This window comes from Eptesicus fuscus, chromosome 13, assembly GCF_027574615.1.
Source record: "Eptesicus fuscus isolate TK198812 chromosome 13, DD_ASM_mEF_20220401, whole genome shotgun sequence".
Classification (NCBI taxonomy): domain Eukaryota; kingdom Metazoa; phylum Chordata; class Mammalia; order Chiroptera; family Vespertilionidae; genus Eptesicus; species Eptesicus fuscus.
In genome coordinates, this window is record NC_072485.1 from 22,160,647 (window position 1) to 22,170,069 (window position 9,423).

Consider the following 9,423-nt stretch of genomic DNA (forward strand, 5'->3'; position numbering starts at 1 on the left):
CCATTGTAGGTGCCCTGCCACTGCGCAGTTCCCTACCTTCCCCCCTCCTCCCCTTGCTGCCACGCCACCACCATGGCAGGCGGGTGGTGGGCCGATCAGGGTGAGGGACCGCGGGAGGTTGGCTGGCCAGGGGAGGTTGGCTGTGGAAGCACACTGACCACCAGGGGGCAGCTCCTGCGTTGAGCATCTGCCCCCAAGTGGTCAGTGTACATCATAGCAACTGGTCATTCCGGTCATTCTGCTTGTTCCAGTCATTCCAGTCGCTTAGGCTTTTATATATAGACTAGAGGCCCAGTGCATGAAGATTCATGCACTCGGGGGCGTCCCTCAGCCCAACCACCCTCTCACAATTCGGGACCCCTCGGGTAGGGTCCCTAGGCCTGGCCTGAGATCAGGGCCTATCGGGTCTTTCCTTCCCCGGTCTGCAGGAAGCTGGCCCCACCCCGCCGCTGCCACTGCTTGTCATCTGTGCAGCACTGCCTCCCCTCCCCTGCCACCAGTGGCCTCCCTCTGCAGGCGACAGGCTGGGGTGCAATGGCTTGGCTGGCCTGGGCCTCCCTCTTTCTTTGCTGGGGGGTGGGGCCAGCCATGCAAGGGGCTGTCTGCCTACCTGATCGCCCCTAACCACTCGCCTACCTGCCTGATCACCCCTAACCACTGGTCTGCCTACCTGATCACCCCTATCCACTCTGCCTGCCTGCCTGATTGCCCCTAACAGCTTGCTTGGGGGTGGGTCCAGCCCAGTGAGGGTCTGTCTGCCTACCTGATCACCCCTACCGCTGGTCTGCCTACCTGATCTCCCCTAACCACTTGCCTGCCTACCTGATCACCCCTAACCACTGGTCTGCTTACCTGATCACCCCTAACCCCTCTGCCTGCCTGCCTGATTGCCCCTAACCATTTGCTTGGGGGCGGGGCCAGCACTGACTTCCAGTTGGTCAGCCTCTGGTTGTCGCAGGAGCCGACCGCCAGTTGCCTGCCATCCATCGCAGGCTCCCCGCTGGTGCCCAAGGCCCGCTGGTGCCCAAAGCCTCCGCAGGAGACTTTCCCGGCCTTGGGCTTGACCGGACCCCAGTGTCCAGGAGACGGATCACAGGAGCCGACCGCCAGTTGCCTGCCATCCGTCGCAGGCTCCCCGCTGGTTTCCTGGTGGGCATAGCTGGTGGGCGTGGCTTGTGGGTGTAACGAAGGTACGGTCAATTTGCATATTACTCTATTATTAGGTAGGATGATTATTTGATACTGTATGATAGCTGATTGAGAATCTGTTCATTTATTTCAGATTATTTTTCTCTGTGTTTCATGTAGCATAGTTTGTATAGTTCTGTTCCACAATTTAATATTCTTCTAAGTTTCTAATCTGTCAATCCCATCACCCTGTGTATATTTTATTTCACAAATTGTATTTTTATATCTAGAAGTTCCGTTTGCCTTTTCTGATATGTACTATTTTTTCTAGTTATGTTAATGTTTTTTAGTCTATATTCTTTAGCTTACTTAAGATTTATAGTAACTCTATTTTTTGTTTTTTTTCTTCAAAAAGCTTTATTGTTTCCATTTGGTCCAATGCATGGGAGAGGGCTCCATGGTGGTTAAAAAGGATGCCTAGTGCCCTGACTGGTTTGGCTCAGTGGATAGAGCTTCGGCCTGTGGACTGAAGGGTCCCGGGTTCGATTCTGGTCAAGGGCATGTACCTTGGTTGCGGGCACATCCCCAGGAGGGGATGGGCAGGAGGCAGCTGATCAATATTTCTCTCTCATTGATGTTTCTAACTCTCTATCCCTCTCCCTTCCTCTCTGTAAAAAATCAATAAAATATATATTTTTTAAAAAGGATGCCTAGTGGTTTCAGGAAGAGGCTCAGGCAAAAGCCAGACACCAGGGAGATGCTCCTCAAAGTTCTCTGCGCACCAAAGGCTCCTAGTCGTGCTTTAGGGTGAGCCTTTTGAAGAGATGCTTGTCCAGCCCAGCCCGGGGCAGCCAGCCTGCAGGAGGTTAGTCAGGTGTCACCCATCTCCTTGATGAGTTTCACCTGCTCATTCAGGAAGTGGTTCTCCAGGAATTCAGAGAGATGGGGGTCTGTATGGACAGAACCCAGGGCATGCAGATCCAAAAGGGCCTGGTTCAGATTCTTCTCCAACGCCATCTGGGCTTCCATGGCATCCTGAGTTTTGCCCCTTCTTCTTGGGAAGGCTTCAGCAAGTCCTGGAAGAGAATGCAGCCACCGCACTGGTTGTGCATCTTTAAGAGACACGAGGTGCCCTTATACTTCTCTTCAGCCAACTCATGGAAGAAGTGGCCCACACCCTCCATAGCCACATCATTGTGGTGAAAATAGATACCCAGAGAGAGGTAGCTGTAGGCGGGAGTAGATGCAGGTTGGCCAGGCGGTTGACAGCAGCCTCCACCTCCGTAGAATAATTCTGATGAGTTTTTGGAGCTCATGATTGTTCAACAATAAGGAGTTTAAGGTGAACAAAATGGTATTGGCTGGTTTCAGAGGCTGAGGATGGCTGAGGTGGTTCTGAAGATGGTGACAGGAAAAGAGGCTGGAGGGTGGTCAGAGGTTGGAAGAAATGGTCTATTCCCTGGGTCTGTTCCATCCAAACACTGTTGAAGCCAGAGACAGATCAGGGCAGCACCCAGGGTACCGTGATATTTATAATAACTCTTTCAGGCCAGGCTTGAATCAGCTAGAGGCTTTACATAAGCAATGAATTAATTTTTACTTTAGTGAGCATTATTACTCTTATTTTAAAATCAAGGAAACTAAAGCTCAGAAGGGCAAATTAACTATTCTATTCAATATTAACTGCCCTTTACCTGGTTGTTTAGACTTGAATAAGTATTTTACGTCCATGAATCTCAGTTTCCATGTCTATTAAACCAGAGATCATAAAAATTTCACAGCATTGTATGTGACAAGTACTTTTCCTCTGAAGTTATTTTTGCTGCAGTTGGAAGAAGAAATTTAAATTTTATCTCAGGGGACAGGCCAGCAAGAGCAGAGCGAAGGGTATGCATTTGCATAAGCGTGTGGTGGAGGAAAGACACCTCATTGGAAGGCTCTTATAAATTAGGGAGCAGGAGAAGATAGGGGCATTCCTTACAGAGGTGTGTAGGGAGGAAATAGAAAACATGAGTGCCTCACCCCGTCATAAATAAGCCTGGCACTGCATATTATGGGTATGTTTGAGCAGCTGTGGTTGCCATTGTTTTCTTAATGTGACTTTACCATTTTGACATGGGTGTAGTTTGGAAAAGAGAGATTGTTGTATATTGGCCATCTTAACGACCTTTTCCAACAATCCAGATGATAATAGCGGTGAAGATAGCATCTGCTGAAGGAAGTTTTTATTTTTAAGATAAGGATTTTGTCCTAGATCTGTGTACCTTCACAAAGCCTCCTCTATGACTGGAGAGCTCAGTTTGTTTGCCCTGTGTTTCCAGAACACATGAATGAGTTCCATGATAGAGATCAATTTCCTTTGTTATTTTTTTTTCCTTTTTGTTATTTGAGCTATTAGTCAGCAGAACCACCCTGGGCAGCAATCTTGAAAATGCATCCAGGGTTCACTATTTGCTTAGTGCCAACTCTATACAAGTGTATTGCTACAGACTCTGTGCTATGGATACAGAGATAGTCTAGTAGGGAAGACAAAATATAAGTTAAACATGATGTGGTCATAGGTATGAGCCACAATGTATGGGAAAATCAAGGAGGGGTGCCTTACCCAATTGGTAAAAGGCTAGAGAGGCAAAACTCGGAAGAGGTTCCGGGGAGGGTGATGCTTGACTGAATTCTGAAAGATGAGTGCAAGTTTGTCAGGGATGGAAGTAATGGCAGGGGAGGAGGTTCCCAGCAGAGGGAAGGGAAGTGTTTGTGGAGGCTTGGCAATGTGGTGAGTATAGTGCCTCTGGTACCTGTAATTTGTTTTGACTGGGGCTCAGGGGAGATAAGGAGGACAGGTGACAGGGTTCAGACCGTGAGGAGGCTATTATGCCTCCTGGTCACAGGGAGTCTGAAAGTGAGAGCGTGGGTGAGGAGGTATTAATTCATATCCACGCTGGAAAAACAGCTCAGAGTACAAGGCTGGTTGCTGACAAATCAGTTGCCTCAAATTTGTGTCTGATCCCACAGGGCCGGGGGGTGATGCAGAAATACCAAGGACTGACAGGGCCTAGGCTCTCAGGCAGCGAGGAAATCTGCTGAGTGGAAGCCTCTGGGGCCTGACGATGGGATAAACAGCTTTGCTCAGATCTCTAGCCTCTGGGTAAACAGTGGCCTGTTTCTGAGCGGAGGTGGCTCAGCTGGGGGTAGCTGGTGTTGGCTCCTGGCTGCCTGGGCTTGTACAGGCTCCTGAGTTCACAGGCAGACCACAGGAAGCTGACAAACCCACAGACGCACGGACATGTTGGAAAGAGAACTGGAAAAGGCCAAGGAAATGTTTACAACCAAGCAAGGTGGCAAGAAGAGGAATGCCCTATGTTAATACCAACCTCGGTGCAAAAGTCTACTACTTGATTCTCCCTGCTCAGCTCAGTAACTATAACAGGTGCCGGGCTTTGAGTTAAGTTATTATCTTGCAGGATAATAATAATAACTGACGCATTTTGAGTCTTTGCTTGGTCTCATGTACTGTCCTAGACATATTCCATATCATTTTCATTTCATTCTTACATTTACCCTATGAGGGAGTTAAAAAAATACTATTTTCATGTTATAGATGTGGACACTGAGTCTGAGAAGTAAGGTCTGCTTCATGTCACCTATGTAGGAACTAACTAGTGGATCTGGGATTTGAACCCAGACAGTGGAACTTCACAGAGCCCATGGTTCTGTTCACTATGAGATCCGCATCCTTGTCCCTGCTGTATATATGGAAAACTGAGGCTCAGAGTGGTTAAGTAAGTAGTGGAGCTGGAATGAACCTCAGGCTCTGGTTCCAGTGCTGGGTTGCCTTAGCCACTCCACTCCACAGCTCTCAGCACTGGGCACATGCCCAGAGCTAGCTTCCGTCTCTATGGGACTCGTCCCGCGTCGGACCTGAGTTGTAAAAGAAAATTGGACTGCGGAGAGAAACAGCCAGACTTGCTGAGGAGATGATAAATGTGTCCCACAAAGAGCAGAAGGTGTTAGCCACACAGTCACTGTTAGTCAAAGAATCAGCAACATTCACTAGGCAGGGGCCCCCATCACAGGCCTCCCCTCCTCTCCTGCTCTTACAACTAGCCCCGAAGAGTGGAGGAGTAAGGCCTTGGGAACAGAGGGAAGTATTCCGGACCCAGGCAAGGACCACTCTCCAGGGAGTCAGATATGGAAGAACAGCCCCCCCCTCCCACTTACACACACACACACACACACACACACACACACACTTTAATTCCTCAAGCCATGCAGGAGATGTGGGCAAGAGATAGTGAGTAAGTAGTGAGTAAGTTGGTTTGAGTTGGGGATTTTGAACTGGACTACATAGACTTTTTGTTAAAAAATAAGAACACAATTATGAAATCTGGGAAGTTTTAGAATCTGCTCAATGTATCATTAAGGGAAGGGGAAGGGAGAATTCGGAGAGTGTAGGCAGTGACAGATAAAAAACTGTTTTATGAGACTGTTCAGTAGACCAGCTACATCAGTCATCTACCAACTCAGGCCTTCTAGCATCACCTGCCCTTCCCATCATGGGGCACCTCCTTCCACCTCTCTCTCGTCCTCAGGAGAACTCTAACCCTAATCCCAATGCTTGCTACCAGAGCAGTGCTCTTCCAGCTCATGGTTGAAAGCTGACAGTTGTTATTTCTCTAGGATTCATACTATGCTTCCCTCCCAAATCAGATTTTGAAACAGCCTAAGGTCAGGGCACAGTGGTTGTACAAAGCTTAGATCAAGTTAGCATCCATGGCCTTATGAGTCAAGCTCTAAACAATTCCAGTGAGTGGATTCCATAACCTTGTTAAGCTGGCTTCCTAAAACCTTTCTCATTCATATGGACAGCCCTGGGACTGAGTGTGAGCCCTGTGTCTATTGAACACTTTGCGGAAATAGGCTGCATGCCCTTCTACAGAGAGGCTGGATGTCCCAGGGGTAGGAATTAGCATCTTAAGGGCTGGGGAGCAGAGGTAGGTAGCTAAGGCCTTGCACCTCTTCCTGAAAGGCCAAGTCCTGAGGCAGAGACAAGAGTTAGCCTGTCTGAGATGGCTCTGACTCAGTGAATGGGGCAGAAACTATGGTAGATACTTGGGAAGACCTTGGGACTAAGAAAAGGGAAGCAGATAGCTCCAAGCTTTCCGACTGAAGTTTAATTCTTCTGAGCAAGTTTGACTCCCACCAGACTCAGATAATCTTCCCTGGGAACCTAAAACTGAGCATCGTAAGTCAGGCCAAAGCTCAGAGCTGTGTTGGGACTCCTGAAAAAGGACCAAAGAACAGGGTGGGGATGGCCAGGGCATCCCCTACCTTACTACATAGCTCTCCATACGACAGGCACTCTTTATAGCTTGCTCTTCATGATCTAGAATTGATTTACCACCTAAGGATGAATGCTTCTAAGTCTACCTTTATATTATTTTTAATCTGTACCCCATCTCAGGGAGAACAAAATTTATATAATTATAGGTAATCATTAGCTTAAAATATCCAAAATTTATATGCATTCCTACATCCATTTAACAGATATTTATGGAGTACATACTATGTGCCATTGTTAAATCTCCAAGTTCTCCACATTTCCAGGCCCCTACGGTGTAGGAAGAGGGAGATGTCTCAGGAAAACAGAGGCCTTTACTCAATCTGCAGAAAGCTGGAAAAGCACAAAGTCACACATTTTAAGACAACCAAAGACTTCCTAGAAAAAGAATATAAAAAAAAGATTTGACTTTCACTGTGAGATCCTTTTTAAAAAGGATTTTAAAAAAATTAATTGATTTTAGAGAGGAAGGGAGAGGGAGAGAGAGAAACATCGATGTGAGAGCAGAACATCAATCAGCTACCTCCTGGACAACCCCTACTTAGACATGTGCCCTGACCGAGAATCCAGTGGCAAACCTTTCTGTACATGGGACAACGCCCAACCAACGGAGCTTCACTGGCCAGGACTGAGATCCTATTTGGGCTGTGGGTGAGGGGATGGGGCAGTGCTTACGTCACAGAAACATGTCAAATCTTGATGTGGAGGCCATTGCATGAAGAGGGTGTAATCTACTCTTTTCAGTCCTTGGTGGGCATTAGCACATTGGAATGAGGCTTTCCCAGTTTTTAATGGGACTGAAAAGTCCACAGACTGTTTGGATTTTATAGAAACAGTCGTTTTTATTTTCTATCTAGATAAAAAAAATTGTGATTTTTATGTTGTTTCAGAACATGATAGAATTGGGATTTCAAAATTTACGTACCTGTTTTTGTGACTGTTGGATGGTTCCAGCACATTTCAACATGTAAAATAAATTTTGGTCTGAAATGTGTTGTGGGTGGGGATTCCTGTCCTACACCTTTGGGTAAGGAGGAACTTTGTGGGGAGTGGAGTTTGAGAAGCAATAACAGCTTTAAGGAAGAAATTGCCTGCCTTCGCGTTCTCTCAGCCTATTCAGTGAAGCCATTTGGATGGCGTTGTGTGGCTCCACTCTTGTCTAGGTAAAGAAATTACTGCATGAGCTCACCTTTGGCCCGCGGCCCTGGGCTATCATGCCAGTAAATCTATATTAGTTTAATCAGCACACCAAACGTCTATATCTTTGTTCTAATCTCAGAATGAACCGGGCTCAGAAAATTTTCGTTTTCTATATTATTTTTGTTCTTAACCTTTCAAGACAGTGGGCCTTCCTCTGAGCACTTGTTTGTCATGTAGGGGAGGGAAGGAGAGGGAAAAGGGAAGAAGGGGAGGAGATTCAAATCTGCCCTAACATTCTCAGATGGGACTGTCGTTTTCACACAGTCAGGAGGCAGGCGGATGCACAGGCTGGCCCTTGGATGAGAGTACAGAGGCGTGCAGATCTTTCTAGGCATGCTCTTCCCTGTTACATCCATGGGGGAACACAGAAAATGTTTGCTATGGCTTTGAGCAGAATACAAACCAGAGCCCCTTTAGGGATGCTCCCTGTGCTTCAGGGCCCTCTGCAGAGTGGCCGGCCTGTTCGGCCTGCTGTTGCACTCGCTGGAGTTGGCGGTTTGGCCTGCAAAACAGCCTATAACCCTCGCCCTTGTTCTCCCTCAAGGGAATGTGCCAAACAGCATGTTTGCTTTGCCCACGGCCTCCCCACTGGACAGCAGCTCCAGTTCTTTGCTCAATCCAAGCATCTTAACGGAAACTTGAGCCGTCAGCAGAGCTCCAAAGAGCTGCACAAGAGGAATTTGGATGAGGTCCTAGCCTGGCCTTTCTCTCATCTCCCCACGCTCACCCCTTCCCATTGGCAGCTGCATGAAAAGGTGCAATGGGAACCATGAAGTCTGTCCACGCTTCTGTCCTAGAATCAGGTTGCTGACACCAGTGGCACTTCTCCTGAGGGAAGCCCTGGGAAGCCCTTGGCATTGACTGCTGGAGACACTATGACATGTCAGGACAGTGGAAGATCACTTCTGATTGGGGAGGTGGAATTTGGGAAGAGGCTTAAAGTGAGGGATAATTAAGATGGCTGGGGAATATAAGGGAAGAAAAACTTGGTAGGGGGATGGAGACTCGGGTCAGGAATAATCCCTGATACTCCAAATGCCTAAGGCACCCTTCACGGGGACTCTTGTCAGAGCACCCTCAGGACTGTAATCTGTTGTGTACTTGTCAGACATCTAGACAAGAGGGTGAATTCCTCAATCTTACCTATTCAACACCACATGGCCATACCATGTAGCACAGATATATCACCGAGGGAGCACTTAATAAATGCTTGTTGATCTGAACTGAAAGTTGTCAGCATGAGCAAAACTCAGCAGATGCAAGAGAGGACGAGAAGAGGGGAGAGGTGGGAATAAAGCTGAAAGGGAAGTAGATGTTTTCTCTTTCTGCAGGTCTTAAAGCAGAACTCTTTTGGGTAGTCAACAAAGATTACTGAGAATCTTTGCGTAGGCTCTGCTCTCAGTACAGGTTGTAAGATGGCAAATGTGACCCTCCTGACCCCCTCCTTTTTCTCAGTATTTCTTAGTTGCTAAGCAGATGTAAGCCATGAGAACTCTCTCATCTGTCCACCATCAAACTGACCACCTGCCTGCATTCAGACCGACATGTTCTGCCCACCTTCCTGCTATGTGCAGAAATGGTTCCTGCTGCAATCTGAGTCTGGCCCTTCCCTGGGTACTGGTTCCGCTCTTTCATTTACTCAAGGACTTTGCTCCTGCAAAGATCCTGAAATTATTCTCTCTCTCTTGGCAGAATCATTCTCATCTACATACAATTTGCTTTACTATCTCCCATCTTAGCTGTTGACCTATTTCTCT

General features: G+C 47.5%; 1 pseudogene; it reads right to left on the bottom strand.

Moving 5' to 3' along the window:
• Window positions 1-1,919: 1,919 nt before the first annotated feature.
• Window positions 1,920-7,682, bottom strand: LOC114234337 (ferritin light chain-like; annotated as a pseudogene).
• Between the last annotated feature and the right edge of the window lie 1,741 nt (window positions 7,683-9,423).